Below are 19,374 nucleotides of genomic sequence, written 5' to 3'. Positions count from 1 at the left end.
GTGCTTAGGTGAACATGCTGTAGGTACTGGTATTATCTTCTGGGGCAATGCATCAAAGTCCCAGATGTCATGGAATTTACATTCTGGTGGAATTGCCCTTCAGAGTACCTGGGGAACAAAAGATGATCCTTATTATTAAAGATGATCCTGTGGCTTCAGGCACCCTCAAGGCTTCTAGTATTTCCCCCATAACTTTCTCCAAATATGTGTGCAGATTCTTTAATCCAGCATATATTCTAACAACATACTTGTGTATGTGCACATATATGTACCAAGATGTGTATTACTGCAGCTTTATGATAATGAAACTTAAAACTAGTACATTTATACTTGAATATAATACAGGTGTTACAATACAAGTGAATTAGGTTTATATGCAGTGACCGGAAGGATCTCCAAGACATGCTGTTAAGTAAACGATATCCAACAACCGGATTCCCAGCAAGCCAAGAAAAACATTTTGTTCTGTGTAGAGTTAAATATACAGATTGAGGAAAAGGACTAGAAGGATACACATTGAAATATAAACAGTGGTTAATTGGAGAAAAGTAGGAATTTGGGGAAGAAACGTTAGCTGTTTACAGCATACATAAAAGGAATGGATGTTCCTGTGGTATTAAAAATGGAAATAATTTTTAGGCCAGGCATGGAGGCTCACACGGGTAATCCTAGCACTTTGGGTGGCCGAAGTAGAAGGATCTCTTGAGGCCAGTTCCAGGTCAACCTTGGCAACATAGCAAGACTCTGTCTCTGACAACAACAACAAAAAAGGCCGGGCACAGTAAGCTGAAGCCTGTTATCCCAGCCATTTGGAAGGCCGAGGGGAGCAGATCACTTGAGGTCAGGAGTTCAAGACCAGCCTGGCCAACATGGTGAAATCTCGTCTCTATTAAAAAAATACAGAAATTGGCCGGGTGTGGTAGCGCATGCCTGTAGTCTCAGCTACTTGGGAGGGAGAGGCACGAGAATCACTTGAACCCCGGAGGGAGGCTGCAGTGAGCTGAGGTGGTGCCACTGCAATCCAGCTTGGGTGACAGAGTAGGTACTGCATCTCAAAAAAGAAAAAATGAAAAAAGAAAAAAAAAAGTTGGGCATAGTGGCCTGTGCCTGTAGTCCTAGCTACTCATGAGGTTAAGAGGGGCGTATGGGTTGAGCCTACATGGGGCCATTGCACTGCAGCCTGGGTGACAGAGGGAGAGTCTGTCTCTAACAAAAAAAAATTAAAAAGCGTAACAGGAAGTTTCACCTGGACAGGAGTTGTAAAGTTTATCTAGTTTAGCAGCGAAGTTCTAAGATAAGGTCTGAAATACAATTTACACCTTGTAAAGACTCCACTCCCCTGGCCCAACCACTAGTTGTAAAAGTTGATTTGATCACAAAGTGACCCTGCGTGGTGTTTTGGGAGCTCAGAGACTGGAGGCAAAGGAGGTGGGGGCTTGTCGAGAGTTGTGGACCAGGTGACTGCTGAGAAGGAGAGAATAAGCCAGGAACACAACCACGGAAGAGCTCTCCAGGGGTCAGAGGAAGGCTGAGTACTTGTCACTCTTGTATGTCCCCAGATGGACACTCTGCAATTGTCTGGAGGTGGTGGCAGGTTGGACAGTCTGCGTCGCTGAGTCATGCTAAAGCACCGTTGTTTTGACTCACGCTTTGTGACGTAGGTCTTTCTCACCAGTCAAGAAAATATAATCCGGAAACAACCTCTGGGCTGGCTTTAGCTCAGCGGTTACTTCGCAGTTCAGCAAACCACCTCTCTGGGTTGTTCGAGACCCGCGGGCACTCTCCAGCCCTTTTACTGCTGAAGTTCAGCTCCCTTTCCATAATAAAAGGATCCAGGGTTTCTTGGAGAAATGGCTGATTTTAGTAGTGGGCAGGAAATATAGAAATGGACGCAGAGCACCTCGTAGTGCTAGAAAGCAAGGAAGTGCTTAAAATCCAAAATCAACCTAACTCTTAACTTTTAAAGTTTTTTCAGTGTTCAGTAATGTTCACGTGTTTGTTCTAACAGTTACCTGTATATTTGTATTTTCTTGTCCTTTTTGCCTGAGGCCCAGAGGAGTTTTTCTTTCAAATCGAACGGATGCGCTAAGATATACCTCAGACTTGATCGTTCATATAAATTTTCCTAGGTTTCCTTTCGATATGTAGACCCAAGTTTTCCTTTATTATAGTTTTGAAGATTACATCAGTTCCATTATTTTATTCTTCTTCAGGGACTGCAATGTATGTTGGATCTTTGCCTCCACACCACTTTCTGTCTGATTCTTTGAATGGCTTTCTTTCTTTCTTTTTTTTCTTTTTTTTTTCTGATGGAGTCTCGTTCTGTTGCCCAGGATGGAGTGCAGTGGTGTGATCTCGGCTTACTGCAATTTCAGCCTCCTTTGTTCAGGCGATTCTCCTGCCTCAGCCTCCCAAGTAGCTGGGACTACAGGAGCATGCCACCACGCCTGGCTAATTTTTGTATTTTTAGTAGAGATGAGGTTTCATAATAATGGCCAGGCTGGTCTTGAACTCCTGACCTTGTGATCCACCCGCCTTGGCCTCCCAAAGTGCTGGGATTACAGACGTGAGCCACCGCACTCGGCTGATTTGCTTTCTTGATTTTATTTTTATTTTTTTGGCTGTGTTGATACCTTTCCTCAATACTAGTTATTATATTTTAAGTAAAAGCTCTTCCTCTTTGGACATCTTATAATTTTTTTTTTATTCTTCTATTTCTCCTTTTTTTTTTTTTTTTTTTTTTTTTTTTTACAAACTGTTTTCTTAGTTATTTTTTTCTTTGTCCACTTCTGTTCTGAGTTATTTTTCTGATTCATCACGTTTTTTTCATGTTACCAAATGATTGTTTAAGGTTATTTAATTTTGGCTGGAATATTGTGTTTCAGTTTTCCGGTTTCATGTTTTTTGTTTTTTTAGAAAATATAGATTTTCACTTAAACTTTTTCTATATAATACGTCTGCAATTTTCTGTGCATTTTGTAATATTTTATTTTCCAGTTTCAGCAACTGCAAATGAGGCAGGAGGTTGGGTGCCTTACCAGCTTTCTTAGTTCAAGAGTGCCCTCTTTTGTTGGTAGAACAAAATGCATTTTCCCCCCGAAATAGCCCTTTTTTAGAGTGGCGCACCGGCTGATGTCTTGTGATTTTCTGATTCTCTTTCATTTCTGTGGAACTCTTAATTTCCTTTTTCTTTTTCTTTTTGAGACATGGTCTGACTCTGTCTCCCAGGCTGGAGTGCAGTGGTGCCATCTCGGCACACTGCAACCTCTGTCTCCTGGGCTCAAGCGATCCTCCTGCCTCAGCCTCCTCCTGAGTAGCTGGGACCACAGGTGCGCACTACCTCGCCTGGCTAAATTTTGTATTTTATTTTATTTTTGTAGAGATGGGGGTCTCGCCATATTGCCCAGGCTGGTCTTGAGTTCCTGAGCTCAAGAGATCTGCCCATCTCGGCATCCCATAGCGTTGGGTTTACAGGAATCAGCGACTGTGCCCAGCCTGGGACTCCTATGCACTGCTTGCTTCCTTTTTCTTCACCATGAAGCCCTGAAGGGGTACCTCCCCTTCAAGTCGCCTCTTTCCTCCTCCCTTTCCTCTTGCCTTTGCAACATTGCCATTTCCAGTCTCAAACAATTTCACCCCCTTTAAAAATACGTCTCAGTTCTTTCATCTACCAGACCTCAGACATATTGTCAGTATTTCTCCACTCAAGATGGGACTCTCTTTTTCTGGTGGTGGTTTAGACTTTCTGTGCCATCTTGGCTTCTCTTCTAGAGCATGGCTCTGTAACTGGATCTGCTGGTTTTGGATGCATATACTTGCTTTTGTATAAAATGGAGCTTATAATTTTCTCTGCCTATAAATTATATTGTAGCCATAGATGGTTTTATTTGTTCTCCTTAGTTTTGTTTATAGGATGTGTGGAGAGGTTCAAAATTAGGTAACTGGCATGAATCTATAGGAATCTGGAAGCCAGAACATTTGTTTTTGTTTTCTATAAAAAACTTTAATTGTGGTAAAATATACAGAATATAAAATTTGGCATATGAACCTTTTTAAAGTGTTCAGTTCAGTGGTGGTAGGTACATTCACACTGTTATGCAGTCATCACCACTATCCATCTCCAGAACTCTTCATCTTTCAAAACTGAAACTCTATACCCATTAACTAATAACTCTTCACCTCCCTCTATCCCTAATCCCTGGCAACCGCCATTCTGCTTTCCATCTCTATAAATTTGACTACTCTAGGTATCTCATAGAAGTGGAATCATACAGTAGCTGCCTTTTTGTGACTTGTTTATTTCACTTAGTACAAAGTTCTTTTTTTTTTTTTTTTTGAGACGGAGTCTGGCTCAGTCGCCCAAGCTGGAGTGCTGTGGCATAATCTTGGCTTACTGCACCCTCCACCTCCTGGGTTCAAGCGATTCTCCTGCCTGAGCCTCCCAAGTAGCTGGGACTTCAGCCTAGTGTCACCACGTTCTGCTAATTTTTTGTAGTTTTAGTAGAGACTAGGTTTCACTGTGTTAGCCAGGATAGTGTCAATCTTCTGACCTCGTGATGCTCCTGCTTCGGCCTCCCAAAGTGCTGGGATTACAGGCGTGAGCCACCACACCCGGCTATATTTTTTAAATTAAAAAAAATTTTTTAGCTCATTCATATCCATGCAATTTTCAGGTCTATGTGATCTTAGAGATGTATGCTAAAACATTTCCAACTACAATTGTTGATTTATGTATTTTTTCCTATTTGTTTGATGTAGTTCAAGATTGTATTGTGGATGCATGTATGCTTGTGATGATTATATCAATTTTCTACTGTTCACTAATTAAACATTTTAAAACTGAGATATAACATACATGCAGAAAATTTATGAGGTATATACATAGATTTAAATAAATACTTATAAAATGAATCCATATAATCACTACTAAGGTTAGGAAAACATTGCCAACATCCCAGAAACCCTCTCTCTCTTTTGATTTTTACAACCCCGTCACTTTCTTTGGGAATTAACCATTCACCTGATTTTTTATTTTATTTATTTTTATTTTATTTAGAGAAGAGGGTCTTGCTATATTGCCCAGGCTGCAGTACAGTAGCCATTCACAGGTATAATCATAGCAGCAACAGCCTTGAATTCCTGGGCTCAGGTGATCCTTCTGCCTCAACCTCTCAAGTGCTGAGACCGTAGGCATGCACCATTGTGCCCAGCTCTATTTACCTGATTTTTATTTATTTATTAATATTTCTATTACTATTATTATTTTTGAGACACAGTCTTGCTCTTTCACCCAGGCAGGAGTGCAGTGGGGGTATCTCAGCTCACTGCCAACTCCGCCTCCCGGGTTCAAGTGATTCTCCTCTCTCAGCCTCCCGAGTAGCTGGGATTACAGGCATGTGCCACCACGCCCAGCTAATTTTTGTGTTTTTAGTAGAGACGGGGTTTCACTATTTTGGCCAGGCTCGTCTTGAACTCCTGACCTCAAGTGATCCAACCACCTCAGCTTCCCAAAGTGCTGGAATTACAGGTGTGAGCCACTGTGCATGCTCCCTCCATTTACCTGATTTTTATAATAATAATTTTCTCACTCTTCTTTATATCTTTATCACTTATATATGAACGCCTGGGTGCTATAATTTAGTTTTCCTATTTTGATTAGTTTCATATAGTTATATTGAAGTGTTTGTTTTGTTTTGCTTCTTTTGTTCAATAATACATTTGTAAGATTTATCCATTTTGTTTTTGTTGTGGCTTACTATTCCATTTAATGAATATAGGATGATTTATTTATTCATTTTGATATTGATGGATATTTGTAGTGTTTCTAGTTTTGGTTCATTGTTCATACTAACTGAAACCCAGAAAAAACAGATATTCACGTCTTATATATATATACTGTGGCACTTCAGCATGTATTTCTCCAGGGGACATACCTAGGAGTCAAACTGCTAAGTATTTAGTGGATTCATGTCTCCAGTTTTACTAGTTTTGTGCAGTGGTTTTCCAAAGTATTTGTACCAACTTACACATCTACCAGCAGTGTATCATGTCCCCGATATTTGGCATTGTACAACTTTAAAAATTTTTGCCAATTTTATGGCTGTAATTTGGTACCTCATTGTGTTTTCATGAAAAAAGACAAAATATTCATTTTAAGTGTATAGAATAAATTCACATAATGTATTTTCTTATTTAACCTTGAATGCTGAATAGTGTGCATCTTTTTTTAAAAATACATCTTTAGATAAAACAGTGTATTTTCAAAAAAGTACCCAAATCATAAATTTACAGCTCTATGAATTAATACAAAGTAAACAAAACCATGAAATCACCACACGTCTATAAATAGGACTGTTCCATCAAGCCCTTCTAGAGCCTCCTGTAGTCACTTCTCTCACACTTGCCTCAGAGGAAAGCCCTAAGGTGACTTCTAATATTATGATTGTTTTGTTTTTTCAACGTTATATTAATGGAATAATAAGTGACTGATTTTCTCATTCCTCCTTGTGTTCCCATCCAGGTACTAACCAGGCCCGACCCTACTTAGCTTCCGAGATCAGACGAGACCGGGCACGTTCAAGGTGGTATGGCCATAGACCCTCATCATGTTTCTAGATTCGTCTATTTTGTTGTGTGTAGCAGTTGCTTATTTGCATTGCTGTATGGAAATTAAGTCAAAAGACTTAATACTTTTGAAAGTAGAAATACTTTGGAAAGCAATTTGGGCTCCTCAAAATACTATAGGTTATGAGAGCTACTACAGTGCTTGGCAAGAGGTTTGGAACATAGAAAGTGTTTATTGTACTTCTTTTTTTTGAGACGGAGTTTTGCTGTTGTTGCTCAGGCTGGAGTGCAGTGGCAGGATCTCGGCTCACTGCAACCTCTGCCTCCTGGGTTTAAGTGATTCTTCTGCCTCAGCCTCCTGAGTAGCTGGGATTACAGGTGCATGCCACTGTAGCTGGGATTATAGGTGCGTGCCACCATGCTTAGCTAATTTTTTGTATTTTTAGTAGAGACGGGGTTTCATCATGTTAGCCAGGCTGGTCTCAAGCCCTGACCTCAGATGATCCATCTGTCTCGGCCTCCCAAAATGTAGGGATTACAGGCATGAGCCACTGCGCTTGGCCTATACTTCTTACATTTGCAGGCAAATATCTTTTTACATTTGACAAATTGCCTTTTTATTTTTGCTTGAGTTTCCCTAAATAAAACTTCCTTGTTGTACTTATGTACGGTTCTATAATGGTGAATCAAGCCATTTACACTGGTGAATGAGAAATTGCATATTTTATTAATGCATGGAGTAGTTTATGGTATTTATTCAAAATATTACACACACTTCTGCTTCCAGGAAGATGGAGTAAATGTAATATTCCCTATTCATCCTGCTAAAGTACAACTAAAACCCCAAAGCATTATATATAAAACTAATATAATACTATGAAAGGCAGACCAAAGGCAGACCAGCTAGGGATCTCAAGACTCAAGGTACAACACAGTCGTAAGATTTTTTTTTTTTTCCTTTTGTATCCCAGACTTGGAACTGAAGAAGCGGGCAATCTGGAAATGCCAATGGATGCAGATTTTAAAAACCCCAGCAAAAGTCTGCTTTCTCTATTCATAGGACCAGGATCAGGAAGGGGACAGCTTAGCAGGACATAAAATTCTTAGACAGTAACTGTTCTACCCCATTCAAACACCAAACACACACACACACACACAAACACATACACACACACACACACACACACACACACACACTCTCCAACAACTATGGCCCCACCCACTTCAGCAAAGGCTGAGTAGGAGCCTAGACTTCCACCATTGAGCAGCTATAAGAAGTTGCCTCAGGCCGGGCGCGGTGGCTCAAGCCTGTAATCCCAGCACTTTGGGAGGCCGAGACGAGCGGATCACAAGGTCAGGAGATCGAGACCATCCTGGCTAACACGGTGAAACCCCGTCTCTACTAAAAAATACAAAAAACTAGCCGGGCAAGGTGGCGGGCGCCTGTAGTCCCAGCTACTCGGGAGGCTGAGGCAGGAGAATGGCGTAAACCTGGGAGGCGGAGCTTGCAGTGAGCTGAGATCCGGCCACTGCACTCCAGCCTGGGCCACAGAGCGAGAATACATCTCAAAAAAAAAAAAAAAAAAAAAAAAAAGAAGTTGCCTCAAGACCCCACCAAGCTGGTGTTAAAGAAGGCCAAATAGGGGACAAGATTTTTATCCATGCTGACCAGTAATGAGGTTCCCCTTTTCCCCTTGTGAAATAAAAATAAAGCCCATAGGTCCCCAGGCAAGATGAAATGGACTCCTTGCTGCAAAAGAGACCCCAGAAAACTTTAAAAGCTAGATTCTGTGGCTATGGCAAGGTAAGAGGTCGGTCACACCTCAAAACTCCCCTACCTCATTAACTGCCTCAAGACTTTCTTTCCTACAATTAAGCGCCTGGGACTACATGCGTGTGCCACCATGTTAGGCTAATTTTTTTTAAAGGTTTTTGTAGAGATGAGGTCTCGGTATATTGCCCAGGCTGGTCTCAAACTCTTGGGCTCAAGCAATTCTCCCATCTCGGCCTCCCAAAGTGCTGGAATTGCAGGCGTGAGCCACTGCACCAACTCAGAAAACTGAGTTTTAAAAAGATTAAGATTTTTATGTCTATGTAGCTTTCTCCCTAGATTCTGGGACTCTCACCCTTGCTACTGTACATAACCACTGAATGCCCAAAGAAAAAAATATCAAACACTGACAGCAGCTCCTGTTTGTTAGGTATAATGCCTCTGCAGGCTTCTAGAAGGCTTGCAACAAAACCAGTTCGTGGTTCGCTCACATAATAAATATCTTGTTCATAAATGAACATGCAAATGGGCATACCCTTGGAGGTATAACTTGTGCCCCTTGAGGATACGCTTTCCTGTATAGAATTGAGTCAGATTCCCCAGTTCAAGAACAGGCACACAGATGCATAAACAGCTGACAAGTTGAAGGGCTTTGCCTTCTAGGTCATTATGTAGCCGTCTTTTCCATCCATCTCAATCATAAAGAAAATCTTGCTTTCCAATAAGCTAAAAGAGAGCTACCAAGAGGCTATCAGGATATGTGGTAGCATAGTCTTTGGGGTATAATTTTTCTCAGCTATGGAGTATACGCTAACAGAGATATGATAAAAAAAATATGACCGCCATCATAGGACAAATTGCTGAAAATACTGCAATAAGTATTGTGACACAACAAAAGTCCTTAAATTCTCTCTCTCAAGTGGTTTTAGACAATCAAATTGCACTAGGTTTTCTCATTGCTAAACAAGGGGGAATTTGCATGATAGCCCACACCACTTGTTGCACTTATATCAATACTACAGGAGATATAACAACCCGTGTAGGTAAGATCACCCAACAGGCTGCCTGGTTACAGGAGGTACAAACCACAGATCCCCTTAATGACATTTTCAGTTGACTCATTGCAGAATTAGAAATTACTTCCAATCCATCTTACAAATCCTTGTCATTATCATATCACTATCTTGTTCCTATTTTTGATAATCAAAGTACTCATAAGATCCATAACCAGCTACTTCAAGTCTGTAGCTAAAACCAAAGTTATGGTAGCACAATGCATAGAAATGACAGACAACATAAACATACCTTCCCAACTGACCTTCAGAAAAACTGACCTTCCCAACTTTTCTGTTATTATTGTTTTTCTAGTCTCAAAGGTTCAAAGGGTCTTAATAGCTGTCTGCCTCCTTCTTTGCCTGGCCTAAAATATTCAACTGGTTGTAAGTCTCCTAGCCATATGAGTCCCACTGAGAGACTAGATAGACCTGGGGCAGGTATCCACACCATCCTGGGAACGACATGGAACAAGGCAAAACATTTAGCCATCAATGCTGCCTATGGCAGATTTCAGCCTAAAGCTGGAAAGTGTGAAATAAAAATAAAGTCCCTAAGCCCCCAGGTGAAACGGAATGGACTTCTTGTTGCAAAAGAGACCCCAGAAAACTTTGAAAACTGGATTCTATGGCTTTGGCAAGGCAAGAGGTCAGTCACACCTCAACACTCCCCTACCCTGTTAAATGCCTCAAAACTTTCTTTCCTACAATTAAACAGAAACAAATTCCTGAAAAACTGGAAGATTTCTCCCTCAACCTCAAGAGACCTCTTGATGTTGTGGCTGACCTCCCCTTTTATCGTGATTTCACCATGACTACTGACCAGCCTTACTAAACATTCCATCCTGATACTGCCTCCGACCACAGACTGATTGCACCTAGTCTACACAGGCTGTGCACAAGATGCCTTTGTGTTCTGTTTCACCTTGTTATATATAAAGAGCCAAGTTCCACTTCACTTTAATATTAAATCTCCACCCCAAAATGAACATGGAACATATATAACATATATGTTTATTCTCTTTGCATGCATTAGGGTTCTCTCAAATATTCATAGATTCTCCTGTAAGCTACTGAATATGTACATATAGCTCATCTTGTTGGGCATAAATCCCAGCTTCTCCCCTTTGTCTCTGAAGGAGCTGCTTTTCATTTTGGCTGGATGTTTCATTTCCCAACCTGCAGACTGTAACCTTTTATAGGAAATAAAACTCTTTTTTCTTCTTCCTCAAATCTCATGATCTTTTGTTAATACTTCCCTTCCCAGCAGGGGAGATTATATGAGAAGACTGGACTTAGACCTCTACCCAGTGGTAATGTGGCTATCCTCACTGTGGTGTCAGGGGAGCCAGAACTTCCCTGCTTACGCAGCAGTAACAATGAGCTCCCTTCTTCAGGTGGCAATGGAGGCTCTGCAGGGAACCTGGACTTCTGCCTGCACCTGGCAGTAATTCCTTCTTTCTCTGTTCCCACTTCTGCCTGAATGGTATCAGAGAAATCCAACTAGAACAGAAGGTTTAAATAGGATCCAGAGTAGCAGAATATAATATGAACATATCCAGGTTTTAATGAAAAGTTACTCATCATACCAGAAGATCTCAAACAGAATGAAAAAATGACAATCAACAGATGCCAACATGGTGATGACAGAGATATTAGAATTCTCTAACAGAGATTTTAAGTTAGCTACTGTAAAAATGCTTCAACAAGCAATTATAAGCATTTTTGGAATGCATGAAAAGTGGAAAGCATAAGCAAAGAAATAGATGATAAAAGAAGAACTAAATGGAAATTTTAGAACTGAAAAATATAATAACTGAAATAAAAACCTCAGTGGATGGGTTCAGCAGCATAATGGAGGGGACAGAAAAAATAAGTGAACTAGAAGAGAATAATAAAAATTATCCAACCTAAACAACAGAGAGAAATTAGACCGAAAAAGATGAACAGACTTTGATAACTTATGTACAGAGCAACCACTAACATGTTATACAAAGAGATGCACTCAAAAACATAGTATTAACTCAAAATAGAATTTTAGAGAATATTAAAGTAAAATGAAGGCACAAAGAATAAAACAGAGAAGTGAAAATCCAAATGAACAGGAGGCCAGGTGTAGTGGCTCATACCTATAATCCCAGTACTTTGGGAGGCCGATGTAGGAGGATCACTTGAGGCCAGAAGTTTGAGACCATCTTGGGCAACATAGTGAGACCTTGTCTCTACAAAAAAATAAAAATAAAAAAACCCCAAAATGAACAGTAAGTAAAATACAACATAGATTTCCTTTAGTAACAATTCTCATATCCTTCCTCATTCTTCTTTTTATTCTTCTCTATGATTACCTACTAATGATGAAATACTAGATGTTTTACTTTCTATTTCTTCATAGGATTTCTCTGAATATATTTCTTTCTTTTTTTTTTTTTTTTTTTAAGACAGAGTGTTACTCTGTTACCCAGGCTGGAATGCAGTGGCGCGATCTCGGCTTGTTGCAACCTCTGTCTCCCAGGTTGAAGCAATTCTCATGCCTCAGTTTCTTGGGATTACAGGTGCGCACCACCACTCCCAGCTAATTTTTGTAGCAGTAGAGACAAGGTTTCACCATGTTGTCCAGGCTGGTGAACATGTTTCTTAATTGTATTCATCCTTTTCAGACTGACAGGGTGGCTTCTCAGAGATACCATTGGGATCACCTCCAAGTTCTGCAGAATAATCGACTTTTTTTTTTTTTTCTTTTTTGAGACAAAGTCTTGCTCTGTTTCCCAGGCTGGAGTACAGTAATGCGATCTTGGTTCACTGAAACCTCTGCCTGGAGGTTTCAAGCGATTCTCCTGCCTCAGCCTCCCTAGTAGCTGGGATTACAGGTGTGGGCCACCATGCCTGGCTAATTTTTATATTTTTAGTAGAAATGGGTTTCACCACTGTTGGCCAGGCTGGTCTGGAACTCCTGACCTCAAATGATCCATCCACCTAGGCCTCCCAAAGTGCTAGGATTACAGGCATGAGCCACCACCCCTGGCCCAGAGCAAGCAACTTTCAGCCTGATTGTCAGAAAGTTATGGGCCTTTATGATCATGTTTGTCATTATAAAACAATTTGTGAATTGCTCTCTCACTGCCAATTTAATATTTTTAAATTTTTAAATATATTTTATTTTTAAAAATTTTACTTCTGACCCATGAGATGTAATTAATATTTGTTTTTATAATGAAGCTTCAGGTTTGCTTTTCTTATAAATGATCTTTCATGAATATTTACTTCTGTGTTCAGAAAATTTGCTATTCTTATTACCCACTAGTTTTTCTGTAAATTTTCTGGACATTATAACATTTATAATCATATTAACTCTAAATAAAGAGAGTTTTATAATCATATTAACTGTAAAGAAAGAGAGTTTTAACTCTAAAGAAAGTTTTATATAAGAAGGTGTATGTTCTCACTCATAAGTGGGAGCTAAGCTATGAGAATGCAAAGGCATAAGAATGATACAGTGGACTTTGGGGACTCAGGGGTGTAGGGTGGGAAGTGGGTGAGGGATAAAAGACTACAAATTGAGTTCAGTGTATACTGCTCGGGTGATGAGTGCACCAATATCTCACAAATCACCACTAAAGAACTTATGTAACCAAATACCACCTGTTCCCCAAAATCCTATGGAATCACCTCCTTATACCTTTTCCCCTTCTTTTTCTAACCATGGAGAATGCCATGTAAACACCTCAGACCTTTATATTTTTCTCTTGTTGTATACACTGGTTAGGCCTTTTGGAACAATGATGACAGTGATGATTAAAAGTGATGATAGCAGACATCCCTGTCTTGTTCTGGATTTCACAGGGAAAGCTTTCATCATTTTACCACCATTAAGTATGATGTTTGCTTTAGCTTTCTTTTTTTTTTCCTGGATACCCTTACCAAGTTAAAAATGTTCTCTTATATGCTTAGGCATACAACTAGGATCTACTAAAAATCTTAAGATTAATTAAGATTATTTGAAAATCATGAAAGGATGTTGAATTTTATTAAATAAGTTTTCTGCATGTACATAGGTAATCATGATTTTCCCTTTACTTCATTAATGTTGCATATATAGAAATTACTTTTATAATGTTAAGTCAATCTCATATCTTGGGGAAATACTACTTATGCTGTATTATTCTTTTTTATGTACTACTGGATTTCATTTGCTAATAATTAGTATGGGGTTTTTTTTGCATTTATTTACATTAATGGACATTAGACTGGGCTTTTCCTTTTTGGGTATATTTTTTAAAAATAGGATTCACTATCAAGGTTATTTTAGCATTAGAAGATCATTTAGGAAGTGTTCCTTCTTATTAATTAGGATAGTTTGTATATGATTGAAATGATTTACTTTTTCTTTTCTTTCTTTCTTTTTCTTTTTTTGCGACAAGATCTTGCCCTGTCACCCAGGCTGGAATGCAGTGGTGTGATCATGGCTCACTGTAACTTCAACCTCCTGGGCTCAAGCGATCCTCCTGCCTCAACCTCTCGAGTATCTGGGACCACAGGCACATACCACAAGCCCGGCTACTTTTTTATTTTTAGTCGAGATGAGGTCTCACTGTGTTGCATGGGATGATCTCGAGCTCCTGGGCTCAAGCCATCCTCCTACCTTGGCCTCCCAGAGTGTTGGGATTACAGGCGTGAGCCACTGTGCCTGGCCCTAACAATTCTTTGTTAGATGACTATTCATGTTAACATTGTTATGTGTTTGCAAACATAATTCCCAGCAGAACATGGTAGTATACCATGATTGTCTCCTTTTCTTCTTTCTACTTTTCCTGAAGTTAATGACTGACTTTTCTTCATGTGCTTAGTTTTCTTTGGACCTCTTGTTAATTCTTTGCACATTCTTTAATAATTCTTAGTACAGTTTTCTATGTGGTATATCATTTCAGGTAATCAGAGAAAGTATTAATACAAAAGAGCTATAAGATACCAGAGTGGTTAGACCTAGATCCAGAGAGGGGTAATGGTTGTGGGTTATTACGTAGGAACCAGGTAACAATGAAGCTCTGGTAGCTTTAAAGACCCAAGGCTGGCATTTGGCAGTTTGTGAGGATTTCATGGGTCTGACTCATGTACTGGCTGTGAAAGTTGATTTGAGCTAAAATGACCCCAGTTTGGTCATCTGGGAAGCACTGAGGCTGGGCCAAGACTTGTGGCAGGTAGCCACTGAGTGGGAGGAGGGAGAGTGAGCCTAGACACAACTGGGGAACAGTTCTTTAGGGAAGGAAAGACATGAGTTTCTCTCAGTGGTGTGCATCCTCAAATGGAGGCTTCCCAGGTTTGTGTGTCCTGGTTGTGGTGGGTAGAAGGAAACTTCAAACTCACCATCATTCCTGAACCATTCACGCCTAGGCTGACCACACTGCCCAGAGAATACCAACTCATCACACTTATCTGTCAAGGAACTCCAAATTCAATCTACTTTCTGCATTATCTCAGTGATATATTTGCATGCTTCTTCCTGTCTGTGTTTTGGGGGCAGGTTTGATGTCGATGGTCCCTCTTTAGTCCTCTTTGTATGTCCCCACCAAGCTTATCATTTCCTTGGAGATGCAGGAGAGCCCTTTTTCAAGGAGGGGTCTAAAAAGGCATGGATTCCTGAGAAAACTAGGCTGGGTCAGGAGCTGAAGAGGTTTAAGGTTGGGACAGAAACTCTGGAGGCTAGCCTTGGTGAGAGTCTTTTGAGACCTACTCCATGAGTAAATCTGCTCTTTACCAGGTTTCCAGATCCCCACAGTTCCTCTAAGCAGCTTCTCACTACTGTCATCTCTCCCAGGTATGAACCAAATCCCTAGTTGCCAAAACAAGTTGACAAGGTTTGAAAAAGAAACTATTTTGAAACAGAACTTCAAGGAAAAATAAGAACCCATTCTCAGGCAAATCGTGGCAGCTTTGATTAGTAAAGAAATAGCAGTCCTTGTTTGATTCAGACAGTTTGTTACTTACATAGACACAAAAGGAAATAAGCAGAATTTCCAGCTCTCCCACAGGACAGCACCAATACTAAAGGGCATGGCAACCTGAGTAATGAGACACCCTGTTGCTGAGGAGCTGAGTCCATCTGCAACTAAGAAGTTTATGGTTTGCAGTTCTGCCCTAAGAAAGATGAGGCAGAACGCCTTATACCTTATCAGAACCTGGGAAGTGATAAGAACTGCCTCATGACAGCCTCCCAAGTGTTATGCCCAGACCGTTTATTCCCCGAAGAAGACCACCAGAGTCCAGAGTCAAAGCTAAGCAGCAAGGATCTTTATTACAGGTTCGAACCTGGAACTCTCCCTCGCTCGTGAAACGAGACGGGCAGGAGAGCTCCCCCACTGAGCTCCGAGCAGTGTTATATAGTCTAAGAAAAGTGGGCATAGAGTTATTATACAAATCAGATATATGATTGGCTAGTGTTTGAACAAGGCGATTTGGCTAACTATGATTGCTTCCCGCCATTTCTGATATTTTGGTTCAAACTTTGAGGCGGGAGAGCAGGTTTATGGCAGCAAGAGTTTATCTTACTTAAACACGTCTTGTGACCTTGCCTCAGAACTTACAAAATCTCTGGTATGTGCAAAACAAAATCTCTGGTACGTGCAGAAAACCAGGTACTCACAGAACTTATGAAATCTCTGGTATGTGCAAAGATTAGAGAGCAGAACAAGGGTATAGCAGGTGGGGGGCGGGTACACATCTATCTTTGTGTCCTTTCACAAGAAGATAAAGAGGTGAGTTGAAAATGGCCTTGTGGTAGTTCCCCAAGGATCATAGAATGTCCTGCCAAGACTTTGATTAATTATGGTTAGGTCTTGCCTGTGTGGCCTATGTGAATACATATAAGGTTGACAGGTCAACATAGCAGAGCCATGCCCCTACACCCATATACAGAAGAGAGCAAATGAACACATAGTTGACCAGCCTGAAAAAGCAAAACAAAAGAGAATAATAACTGCCGTAATAAGTAAAAGGGTGATAAGTAAGGGATTTCCCCTCTTTTTCTGAGACAGCATCTTACTCTGTTGCCCAGATCAGAGTGCAATGGCACAATCACAGCTCACTGCAGCCTCAACTTCCCAGGCTCAAGCCATCCTCCCACCTCAGCCTCCTGAGTAGCTGGGACTACAGGCACATGCCACCATACCTGGCTAATTTTTAAAAAGTTTTTGTACAGAGGGGATATCACTATGTTGCCCAGGTTAGTCTCAAACTCCTGAGCTCAAGCAATCCTCTCACCTTGGCCTTCCATAATGTTGGAATTGCAGGCATGAACTGCCCCGTCTGGTTAAGAGTTTTTCTTTTACCCAGGAATTTGAGCTATGCTGAAAACAGCAGTAATTCTAAAAGTAGCTTCCACCTGACTGCCAAGAGTTAGTGGCCAAGCCAGCTTTCTGATAACCAATCACAGTATCACCCCTTACCTTCCCCCAACCCCCAGTTGGTACTAGGGAAAGGGAGAGTTGTCAGAAGCTTTGATAGTGGGTTGGGGGAAGGTTGTCACAGTGTGAGACCTTTCCTTTCATCTAGGGAGCCATGTGATGAGAGACAATCCAGTAGGCCTCTGTGGAGAATGTGAGTGCCTGCAAGAAATGAAGAATGACATTTGGTACTTGGTTGGACAATTGGACTCATATATATATACACATATATAAATATATATATATAAAAAATATTTTTTAAAGTCAGGAACCAATTGTAGATCATGCATTGCTTTTAGTTGTAATATCTCCCTGGTCTCTTTAATCTAGACCAATCTCACCTGATATTCTTTTCCTTTATTGACAGCCAGTTTTAAAATAATTTTTAAAAGTTGTGGTAAAATCCATAATATAAAATTTACCATCTTAACAATTTTGAAGCGTGCAGTTCAGTAATGTTAGTCACATTCACATTGTTGGGCAGTCAATCTTCAGGGCTGTCTTCATCTTGCAAAACTGAAACTCTATGCCCATTAAACAACAACTTCCCATTTTCTCCTCCCCCAGCTCCTGACAACCACCATTCTATTTTCTGTCTCTATGAATCTGACTACTCTAGGGGCCTCGTATCAGTGGAATCACACAGTATTTGTCATTTTGTAGTTGGTTTATTTGACTTAGCATAAGGTTCTCAAGGTTTATCCATGTTGTAGCATGTGTCAGAATTTCCTTCTTTTTAAGGCTGAGTAATATTCCATTGTATGTATATACTACATTTTGTCTATCCATGAATCCATCAATGGACTTTGGATTGCTTTTACTCTTGGCTATTGTAGGGAAAAAAAAGAGAGATCAGCCTGTTACTGTGTCTATATAGAAAGAAGTAGACATAAGAGACTCCATTTTGTTCTGTATTTGAGATGCTGTTAATCTGTGACCCTACCACCAACCTTGTCCTTGCAAGAGACATGTGCTGTGGTGACTCAAGGTTTAATGGATTTTTGGGCTGTGCTGGATGTGCTTTGTTAAACAAGTGCCTGGAGGCAGTATACTGGTTAAAAGTCATCACCATTATCTTAATCTCAAGTACCCAGGGACACTACACTGCCAAAGGTTGCAGGGACCTTTGCCTAGGAAAGCTAGGTATTGTCCAAGGTTTCTCCCCATGTGATAGTCTGAAATATGGCCTCGTGGGAAGGGAAAGACCTGATCGTCCCCCAACCTGACACCTGTGAAGGGTCTGTGCTGAGGAGGACTAGTACAAGAGGGAAAGAAGGCCTCTTGGCAGTTGAGATAGAGAAAAGCATCCGTCTCCTGCCTGTCCCTGGGCAATGGAACATCTTGGTGTGAAACCCGATTGTATGTTCTGTTTACTGAGAAAGGAGAAAACCGCCTTAGGGCGAAAGGTGGGACTTGCTAGCGCAGCGCTGCTCTTTATGCACTAACAGGGTTTATGGAGATGTTTACATATGCATATCAAGGCACAGCACTTTTCCTTAAACTTATGTCACAGAGATCTTTATTCATATGTCTTACTGCTGACCTTCTCCCTAAGATGATCCTATTATCCTGCCACTTCCCTTTTTCTAAGATGGTAAAGATAATTATCAATAAATACTAAGGGAACTCAGAGACCGGTGCTGGCGTGGGTCCTCTGTATGCTGAGCGCCGGTCCCCTGGGCCCACTTTTTCTTTCTCTATACTTTGTCTCATTTCTTTTCTCAAATCTCTCATTCCACCTAACGAGAAACTCCCACAGGTGTGGAGGGGCAGGCCACCCCTTCAGCTATTGTGAATAATACTGCTATGAAGATGGGTGCTAATAATGCTGCTATGAAGAAGTTACATACAAATACTTCTCTGAGAGCCTACTTTCAATTCTTTTGGGCGTATACCCAGAAGTGGAAATACTAGATCATATGGTAATTCTATTTTTGTTTTTGTTTGTTTGTTTTTTTGAGACGGAGTCTCCCTCCGTCACCCAGGCTGGAGTGTGATGGCATGATCGTTGCTCACTGCAACCTCTGCCTCCCAGGTTCAAGAGATTCTCCTGCCTCAGCCTCCCTAGTAGCTGGGATTACAAGTGTGCACCACCATGCCCAGCTAATTTTTGTATTTTTAGTAGAGCTGGCATTTCACCATGTTAGTCAAGCTGGTCTTGAACTCCTGACCTCGTGATCCACCCACCTCGGCGTCCCAAAGTGCTGGGATTATAGGCGTGAGCCACCGTGCCCTACTGGTAATTCTATTTTTAATTTTCTGAGAAACCGCCTTACTGTTTCCTAAAGAGGCTGCACCATTTTACGATCCCATTAACAGTGCACAAAGGTTCCAATTTCTCCACACCCCTTCCAACACTTATTTTCTCTCTCTTTCTGGTGTGAGATGATATTCATGTGGTTTTGATTTGCATTTCTCTAATGATAAATGATGTTGGGTATTTTTTTTAAGTGAAAGCAAATTTACTAAGAAAGTAAAGGAATAAAGAATGGCTATTTCATAGGCAGAGCAGCCCCGAGGGCTGCTGGTTGCCTATTTTTATGGCTATTTC

This window comes from Macaca thibetana, chromosome 6, assembly GCF_024542745.1.
Source record: "Macaca thibetana thibetana isolate TM-01 chromosome 6, ASM2454274v1, whole genome shotgun sequence".
In the NCBI taxonomy this organism is placed as follows: domain Eukaryota; kingdom Metazoa; phylum Chordata; class Mammalia; order Primates; family Cercopithecidae; genus Macaca; species Macaca thibetana.
The sequence above is the reverse complement of the archived record's forward strand: the minus strand, read 5'-3'. Positions refer to the sequence as shown.